We start from the raw sequence: 10359 nt of genomic DNA, 5'->3' as shown, positions 1-10359 counted from the left end.
CACAGGTCCTACTGCTGCTTCAATTCCTTTATCTCTCCTCCGCGAGACTCTTTGTCGTCACTACCGATATTCTTTTCTGTTCTTGCGTGAAATCATGGCCACTGCAAACCATCGTGTCCTAAAAAAAGTGGTGCGTCAGCTCAATGCGTGAAACCATTTGCTGTAATCTATGATATTTTATCCAGTGATTAAGTCTGTGACATTAGGAGGAGTGTCTCGTGCTTATTTCTTATGAGTTTGTTGTTACGTGAGTCGAGGTGGCAGCAATTATATTAGTTTCTTTTTATCATTTTCACCTTACTTTTAAAACAAATAGTTGATGAAAGTGTAATTTTTTCAAAGGGTTTTAATTTTAAAGAAATAATTCGACATTTTTTTTAACAAACTGCAAATGTGACTTAAATTATTATCAATATTATTGTGAATATTCTTCATCTTTAGAGATTTTCCTGTCATATATATTTCTTGTTTGTCATTCTTACGTGTAGAATTTGAATATAGTTAGGTTTAAAATTTGCTTTTTTAAACATATATCAGAATCATAACTTATAATATATTTTAGGAAGATTAGTGTTTATTGGACATATTATTTTATCTTTATTATTGGACTATTTATTAATGTATAGTTTAATACATGAGATATTTATATTTTATCCAACCTGAAAGGAATGTTAAAATTTAACATTAAGTAAAAATAAAACGATTTCATAATATATATAAGTGAGTAAAAATTTTATCTAACACATTGTTGATAACGAGGACAAATATGATTATTTACCGAAAATATAAGTTTTAATAGAGATAAATACATACATTTATTTATGGTCCATATATATATATATATAACATGACCCTATTTTCATTTTAAAATATTCTTTTAATCCATTTAGTTAATATGAAATCATATCGTCTCTAAAATAATTATAAAAATTATAAGTTAATAATTTATTTTAATAATACATATATGACATATATGATACTTAGAAATATTTATCTTAAAAATAATAAAATATAATATGTAATATATGTATATTAAAAAATATATAATAATTATTAAAAACATGATAAATATAAAATTATTATCGTATGAATAGAAAATTAAATCATACGTATCAAATTTATTAATATAAAAAATTATAAATTATTATTATTATAAATTATTATTTTATCAATATTTCATGGATAAATATTAATAAAATATTTTTAACTATCCGACAGATATTTCAACACCATATTTTTCTTTTTTAAATGTTTTAATCAGATTTGTTGTTGGGTCTGGCACGTGGGTTTTGGGGTGGGGGAATAAAATTTCATTGAATTAGATATTTTGGGTGGGAGTTGGTTTTCATAGAGAGAGAAAGGAAGGAGGAAGCGAACTGAGGAATGAAGTGCGAACTGCCACCATTGTATGAGTCGGAGAAAGGGCAGACACTGAACGGAAAGATCGTTTGTTGCGAACGGAGCAGCGAACAGTTTTTCGAAGTGTCGCTTGTTTTTCGAAACAGTGGTTGTGTTGTAAGTTTTTCGACAAACAGTGATTGCAAAGAGAGAGCAGAGCAAAGTGACAGAGAGAAGTCATAGAACCGCCATTGCAGCCTATAGAGCAGAGTACAGACAAAGATATTTTATCATATTATCTATATCTATATATATATTAAAAAATAAATCTAACATGCTTTAAATATTTATGGTTTATGAGTCTTTTAATATACTAATCTTAATTTCAATTTTAACATGCTTATGTTGCGATTATCAATTTCAATTTTAATTATTTCTTTTTTATTTAAATCAATAAATTTTCAATTTCATGTGTAGTTTATTTACTGAAAAAAAATAATCACCCCTGCGTATAAAAAACTTGAAAAAAAAGATTTAAAAAAAATGAAAATTTAATTAAGCATAAAATCATTTATAAACATAGAATGGAAAACAGGAGAGGGAGAAAGAAAATAAATTTACTCGGAATAACTAGAACGCTGTCCCATCTGACTAAATTTTGCACACCTTTTTATTGATTGATATTGTACCGTTTCACTTGCAGGAGGAGTTAACAAGCAATGAAAGAAAAGCTTGATTTAACTCACGATTGAAGCTAAGATATGTAAAAAACAGTGATGGTAAGCTTAAAATGACAGCTTTAAATATTTAATTGTCTCTTTCTGATCCTTTCTAAGATTAACTTCTAATCCTTTAAAATAACACATCAACTTCAAAATTTAATTCTTTCGATGTCTTCTTATTTTTTTCTTCTAATTTTTCTTCTCAAAATAACACAATTTTATGATGCATAGATTATATATATATATTTATTGAAAATCATTCAACTAATTAGCTGAAAAGTGTATAAAAATACCTTTGATTTTTAATTAAATTTAGATTTTATTTCAATTGAAATTTCATTAAAAAAAGGTGAATAAGTAAAAGAATAATGAATTTTAATTACATTTCTACGTGGGTGGTGCTAACATCATAACAAGACCAATTTTTAATTGGATTAAGTTATAATCGGATATTAGGCTTTATTGGAAGGACTTATCTTTTTTCTCAAAATAGGTGATGCGACGAATAATTTAAAAAAACAACCGTCAATATTTTATGATTTATTTTGTTCTACAATTCTAATAATTTTCTTGTGTTATGATAATACATTATATTTGAATATTTTTTTTGTCTCAAAATAGGTGATGCAATGATAATACACCTCGATCGAAAATCCAAACTCATAATACAAGTTAAGATATGTAAAAAACAGTGCTGGTTAAACTTATATTGAGTGCTTTAACAAGTATTTAACGTGTTAAGAAGTAGAGTGTAAAAGTGAACGATAGATTGTGTTATTAACGGTGATTGATTAGTCTGTCATATTTTGTAATAATGAACGCAGTTTTTAGAATTTGAAGATGAAAAGACAGAACTGAGACTCTATAAATATGACAAATATTTGAAAGTTTCTATGTAATGCTTTTGCAGGATTTGATATTTTGTATTGGATTTTGAGATTTGATATCTACACTTTTTTTTGTGTGTTTTGTTTTATATATATTTAGTTTTTAATTACTAATCATTTATAGTATAGTTTATACTTTATTTCGAAATTTATGATCTATTTAATCGTAGAGGAGAAAATACACAAACATTGGACCAAAAAGATACTCTAAACCGAACAATTTAGATAAGTAACCAATTCAGTCTATACAAAGCAAGATGTTAAATATAAATAAATGGTCACTCAAACAATAAAATTGATAATTTTTTTTAATTTAAATAATCATTCATTTAAAAGATAAAATTGAAAAAGAAATACGGACAGAAAAAATAAATTTACTTGCATATATTTATAAATTTTATTTTAATTTTTGTTTATTTAAATAATAAAGTTAAAATATAAATTTGAATACCAAAAAAATAATCTTATTTATATATAGATATAAATTACTTTGAATCTCATAAAAAATATGAACTAATAGTAGTTCTAAATGCTTATTCATTTGTAATAATAAGAATAAAAGTACACAATAATTTAAATTATTAATATCTTCAAATTAAATTTAATTATTATTTTAACAATAAAGTAATTCAATATATAATTATTTTAATTTATTTATGAAAAATATTAATTAAGGTATTGAATAATTAAAAGTAAAATACTGATAGATTAGACGATTTTAATATATATATATATATATATATATATATATATATAGTTATATATATTAAATATATATATATATATATTAAAAATACTTAGATTAAATTGAATAAAATTTTTCTTACATTAACGATGTCACAAGACACGACATTAACCTAACTAACATGTGAATAAAAAGTCATTGAAAAAAAAAAGAAACTAAAAAATGTCACCTAGGTACAGCAGTAACGAAAATGAGCAATTGAATCAATTTTAAGAAAAAAAAAATTGAAAAAAAAAAAGAAGATTTATATTAATTTATTTTTAAAATTTAGGAATCAAATTTATCAAAATTTCACAAAGAAACGAATTTTAATTTTGGATAAAAAGTATACTTAACTCTTTTAGTTATAATTTTAATTGAGAGATATGTAACTCACACTCATTGTTCTATTAGGGTACGACTGATGTTCGAATTCAATCCTTATTTAGATGAAGTGAATAATCACGTATTGTTTAATATGATGGCTAATTTAGTAGAAAATGAATATGGATGGCAAAGAGATATTATATCAGAAAATTTCTCAAAGGTGGAGTGTCAGGATTTCAGATAGATTGGTTGATCAACATCAAATCAACCTGAATGGAATAGAGGTTGGTATAAAAATAGTAAATTTAGATTATTTTTTTTGTTAATTTTGTATCTTATAATTTATATACTAATTTAGATTTAAATACTTAATCATAACATTAAATTTTTAATAAATTTTTCAGATAAGAGAATTATTAATTCAGGTTTCAACTGTTTAAAGATTATTGTTGTATTTTTAAACGCGGTGTCAAAGGATTAGATCGAAATTTAAATGATAGATCAGTTCAGTTAGGTGATCCCGACAACATTTTACATAGGGTGAGTTTTCCTGTATTATAAAATTAAAATAATTCTTACATACAAAATTTCCTCATATTTGACATCACTGCAAAAATCCTCCTCCTACCGTTGTAATCGAATTGGGGTAATAATTTTTTTTGTAAGAAATCCTAAACAGATGCTTTTTGTAGTTGGTTTGATAGGCCTAGATCAGAAGGTATTCAAATAAAAGACCAAAATCTATTGACAACTTTAAACTTAAGGTAGGTTATTTACGCTCATGGAATGTTATTCTTTTATGATAAAGTTTCTTATCTATGCTTATAGATAAATTCAAAATGATATTATTAACGAAAGAGTATATGACAACTTCTTAGTTTGTAAGTTTTTACACTTTAAAAACCTTACAACAGAGCAAGGTGATCGTGTATTTCTATTCATTCAAATGCATTGAGTTTGGTTAGTGGAAAACCATACGACACAACATTTTGTATAAATATTTTCATAATCTTCCAAACTTGGAACATTTGTTTCGCTGAATTACTGAATTTAGTCCAAACTTCAATTATTGTCTTTGTTAGAAAATAAAATATTGAGGGAGAAAGTGAGTTTGTGCTACAGTTTTTATGCCAATTTTTTAAAAAAGAGTACTTACTATTTGTTAGTATGAATTTTGAACAGTTTTTCTTCACTCAGCATCTAAATATTCATTATAGTGTAAAAAAAAAGAACTTGTTGGGAGCATCCAATTTCAATTTAACTATAGTAGTGTCTATTATGTCTAGATTACATAGTCACATATTTCATGTCATGGAGATAGGGAGACTGTATAGCTTTTGGAAAAATTTATCTAAAATTATATAGGGAGAATTATGATCATATTGTTTCTTATCCTAAGCTAGTTCATTGATATAATCAAGGTAGTTAAAATTGAGATTTAAATCGTAAAAATGTAAGATTCTATAATTTTACATTGTATTTACGAGGTAGATTTCACGTATAATTGTAATATAGTAGTATTGGTAAGATCGTTGTAAAAAATCGTAAAATTGTATAAATATACATTTTCTATAAATTTTCTGTTGTCTCTCTTACATACGCGTAAAACTATTACATTTGTGTCTCCCCTTTCCACATTTGTGTCTCCCCTTCCCACATTTGTTTAATAGTGTAATGACTTGCGGTGTTTCTAACCCTCCCTCTACTGGTAACGTTGTTAATATCACAATGGCATGGGTGCATCTAACCTCCTTCTAATTATGTTGCGCTCATAACTCACAAAAATGTTCAATCTAAAAGTTCTTAGATTTACATACAATATTATAATTTTACGTACAATATTATAACTTTAAATTATACTTTTCTACAAAATATTATATAGTAATTTTTTTAATATTTGAAGGGTGCATTTTTTATAATGCAAGTCTCTCCCGGCGTCTCACCCGGTCCTCGTCTCCTATTCCGTCGCCGAATAATCTGATCGCGACGAGGTGGGGGCTTTCTATACTGACGCCATATATGTGAAAAAATGGTACATAGGGCCTTGAAATGATTTGTACTAGTACAAGGGTAGTAAATGCAACCTGGTAAGATTAGATAAAATTAAGTATACTTCAAATGAAGTTATATATTAAAATTTACTTAATTATTAGCCATTATATACTACTTACCCTATGTTGAGGGTTGTCTGGATCAATTAAGTTGAACACGTTTCCTCATCCAGGTCCGTAATGAGTCCAGAGACACCCTTTTGAGAGTGTGGCAATAATCTTTAAATAATTCTGAAATTCGTATAAAGAAACTTTTAATCTGAAAAGAAAAATTAAAAATGTTAATGTTTATCTATAAAATAAAAAATGTATAAAATTAACAAAATAATTATTTATAATTATACTACTTTTTTACTTACGTGCACTACCGTCAGGGTGATGGTATATTGTTCTCTCAAAGTAGTAGAGAACGTCTCACGCTCTGCTAACGAGTACTGGGATGAGACGATATCCCTGAAATAGTATTTGTTTGTGGTGGTTAAATTCACCACCATATCTAGCAAAACACGATAATTTTGATTCAGTGCTTATGCTAAATCAAGGAATCCATCATCTGGAGGTGGAGGAGGCGGGTTCTGCATACCATATTGGGCCATTGTATCCCTGTCGTGGTAAACAACTAAACTCAGACCAGGCAGAGGACATGGTAAAAATTTATTTGTTCAGCTGCATCCTACTTTTTGAATATGTCATTCCCAAATGCTTTCAAAGAAAAAAAAAATTATTTGCAATGTTTTCTTTGATGTGGATTTTCAGGTGTGTGGCACTCACCTCATGTGTTGCTCCACAAGGAGGGAGTTACTACAGGAATTGATTTTTCTAGCACGATGTCGTAACCGAAATCGCAATGGGACGACGAACCAAAAAATTAAGTTTGAAAAAACCAAAAATTTTGGAATCACCACCATAGTTTATTATGGAAAACTACAGAAAAACCAAAAAGATAAGACAGAGTATGCAAAAAACCAGATTTTGGGTCCGAGAGTCGGCCACAACGCTCGTCCTAAGACTATACCTTTAATTAAACGTGAAAAAATGATGTGGTTTTCAAAATATTTAATTTTCCCCAAAAATAACAATAAATAAATTTACAAAAGAAACAAAAATTATTTTTTGGTTTTTTGGGCTCAATGAGAATTAATCCTCACTCCTACATATCTCCATTCATAATGGAGAATCAGTGTTACGTAGTTCTTTATGAAAAACTATTTGAAAAATGATTTAAGTTTCTTAATAATTTGAAAACATTTTTTATATAAATTTTTAGTATTATTTTAATATTAGCGTCACGCAACGCGAGCAGTCGGACAGACACGGAAAATTAATTAATTTTTTAAACTTTGATTTGTTTTTATCTTTTTAATCTTTTATAATTTTTTATATTATTTGAGAGTGGATGTGGATGTCAAGGTGAATAACTAAATAGATATCGAAGAATAAACAAGGAAAACTATTTTTTTTTATTCATATATTGGTATACATTTAAAAAAAAATGAGCCAAAGTCTAGAATGGATGTCATGAAACGCGAGCTTTCAAACAGATATAAAAGAAATGGGACATTTTTTATTACGAATTAAAAATAATAATAAAAATTGAAAAAAAAGAAAAGAAAAAGAAACTAATAATGAAGTACCTTCTGTCATTTCTTTTACTTCCCTCCTTTTATAATTTTTTGTGTTTTTTGGGAGATAAAAATGAGTGGTAATGAGAGAGTATAGAGAATCTTCTTCTTCTTTTTTCTCTTTTTTCCTTTTTTTTTTTCTAAAATTAAAGTTTAAAAATCTTTGAAGAAAATTTTGTTTCACCTTATTTCTTATCACTAGCTAAAACACATTTTTTTAATTTTTTTCAAAAATAAATTTATTCGTCAAGACGAAATTAGGTGTTCAAAACTGCCCATCTTTACTTAGATTTTACTAGATAATATAAAATTTTGACTTTTTTATTTTATTGTAGTAAAAGATATAGTAATTTTTGTAATATTTTAAGGGTGCATTTTCTATAATGCAAGTCTCTCCCGGTTCTCGTCTCCTGTTCCGTCACCGAATGATCTGATCGCGACGAGGTGGGGGCTTTCCATACCGACGCCATATATGTGGAAAAAAGGTAAATAGGACCTTGAAATGATCTTGTACTTCCTTGTACTTACGTACAAGGGTAGTAAATGCAACCTGGTAAGATTAGATAAAATTAAGTATACTTCAAATGAAGATATATATTAAAATTTACTTAATTATTAAGCATTATATACTACTTACCCTATGTAGAGGGTTGTCTGGATCAATCAAGTTGAACACGTTTCCTCATCCAGGTCCGTGATGAGTCCAGAAACATCGCTTTTGAGGGTGCATCAATAATCTTTAAATAATTCTGAATTTTGCACAAAGACACTTTTAATCTGAAAAAAAATAAAAAATGTTAATGTTTATCTATAAAATTAAAAATGTATAAATTTAACAAAACAATTATTTATAATTGTACTACTTTTTTACTTACCTACACTACCGTCAGGGTGATGGTATGTTGTTCTCTCAAGGTAGTAGAGAACGTCTCACGCTCTGCTAACGAGTACTGGGATGAGACGATATCCTTGAAATAGTATTTGTTTGTGGTGGTTAAATTCACCACCATATCTAGCAAAACACGATAATTTTGATTCAGTGCTTATGCTAAATCAAGGAATCCATCATCTGGAGGTGGAGGAGGCGGGTTCTGCATACCATATTCGGCCATTGTATCCCTGTCGTGGTAAACAACTAAACTCAGACCAGGCAAAGGACATTGTAAAAATTTATTTGTTCAGCTGCATCCTACTTTTTGAATATGTCATTCCCAAATGCTTTCAAAGGAAAAAAAATCATTTGCAATGTTTTCTTTGATGTGGATTTTCAGGTGTGTGGCACTCACCTCATGTGTTGCTCCACAAGGAGGGAGTTACTACAGGAATTGATTTTTCTAGCACGATGTCGCAACCGAAATCGCAATGGGACGACGAACCAAAAAATTAAGTTTGAAAAAACCAAAAATTTTGGAATCACCACCATAGTTTATTATGGAAAACTACAGAAAAACCAAAAAGATAAGACAGAGTATGCAAAAAACCAGATTTTGGGTCCGAGAGTCGGCCACAACGCTCGTCCTAAGACGATACCTTTAATTAAACGTGAAAAAATTATGTGGTTTTCAAAATATTTAATTTTCCCCAAAAATAACAATAAATAAATTTACAAAAGAAACAAAAATGTTCATAACTCACAAAAATGTTCAATCTAAAAGTTCTTAGATTTGCATACAATATTATAATTTATTTTACGTACAATATTATAACTTTAAATTCGACTTTTGTACAAAATATTATATAGTAATTTTTTTAATATTTGAGACGATATCTCTGATATAGTATTTGTTCGTGGTGGTTAAATTCAACACCATATGTAGCAAAACACGATATTTCAAATTCAGTACTTGTGCTAAATTAGGGAATTCATCCTCTAGAGGTGGAGGATGCGGGTTCTACACATCCATATCATCATTACGGTTAACTTCTGCCATTGTATCCTTGCCATGGTAAACAACTAAACTCATACTAGGCAAAGGACATGATAAAAAATTAATTGTTCAGTTGCATCCTACTTTTTGAATATGTCATTCCCAAATGCTTTCAAAGAAAAAAAAATATTTGCATTATTTTCTTTTATATGGATTTTCAGGTCTGTGGCACTTAGATCAAATGTATACGGCAGAGAATTGATTTTTGTAGCACGATAAGAATTCTATCCTAGTCAAGTGCATTGCATCTGAATCTTACCCTCACTCTACTGGTAATGGTGTTAATTTTATAATGGCATGTGGTGCATCTAACCTCCTATCGCAAGCGAAATTGCGACGGGACGAAGAAAATAATTTGAAACGTACAGAGGAGTCGTCACCATAATTTATTATGAAAAACTATAGAAAACTTTAAAAAAGAATGGTATTTGAAATCAAATTTGGATTCGGGATGTGAGGAAGGTAGTAGCACCCACAACGCCCGTCTTAAGATGGTTCCCCTCTTTATTTAAGTGTGGAAAGTAGAATTTGATGCTTAAAATATTTGTTATTCCCCAAGAAATCAAACAAAATAATATAAAATTAAGAACAGGAATATACATCCAAATTAATGTTGACATGTCATGTGAAGAGTGTGAATACCAAACAGTGGGGGTGAAAATATGTATAAAACATTTGGACTCATGAAATTAAAAGGGTGTGATAATTAAAAACAGATAATATTCTCCTTTATCTTGTTTTTTCGTTCTTTTCTTATTTT

Source organism: Vigna unguiculata, chromosome 7, assembly GCF_004118075.2.
Source record: "Vigna unguiculata cultivar IT97K-499-35 chromosome 7, ASM411807v1, whole genome shotgun sequence".
In the NCBI taxonomy this organism is placed as follows: Eukaryota; Viridiplantae; Streptophyta; class Magnoliopsida; order Fabales; family Fabaceae; genus Vigna; species Vigna unguiculata.
Note: the sequence above shows the minus strand (reverse complement) of the source record.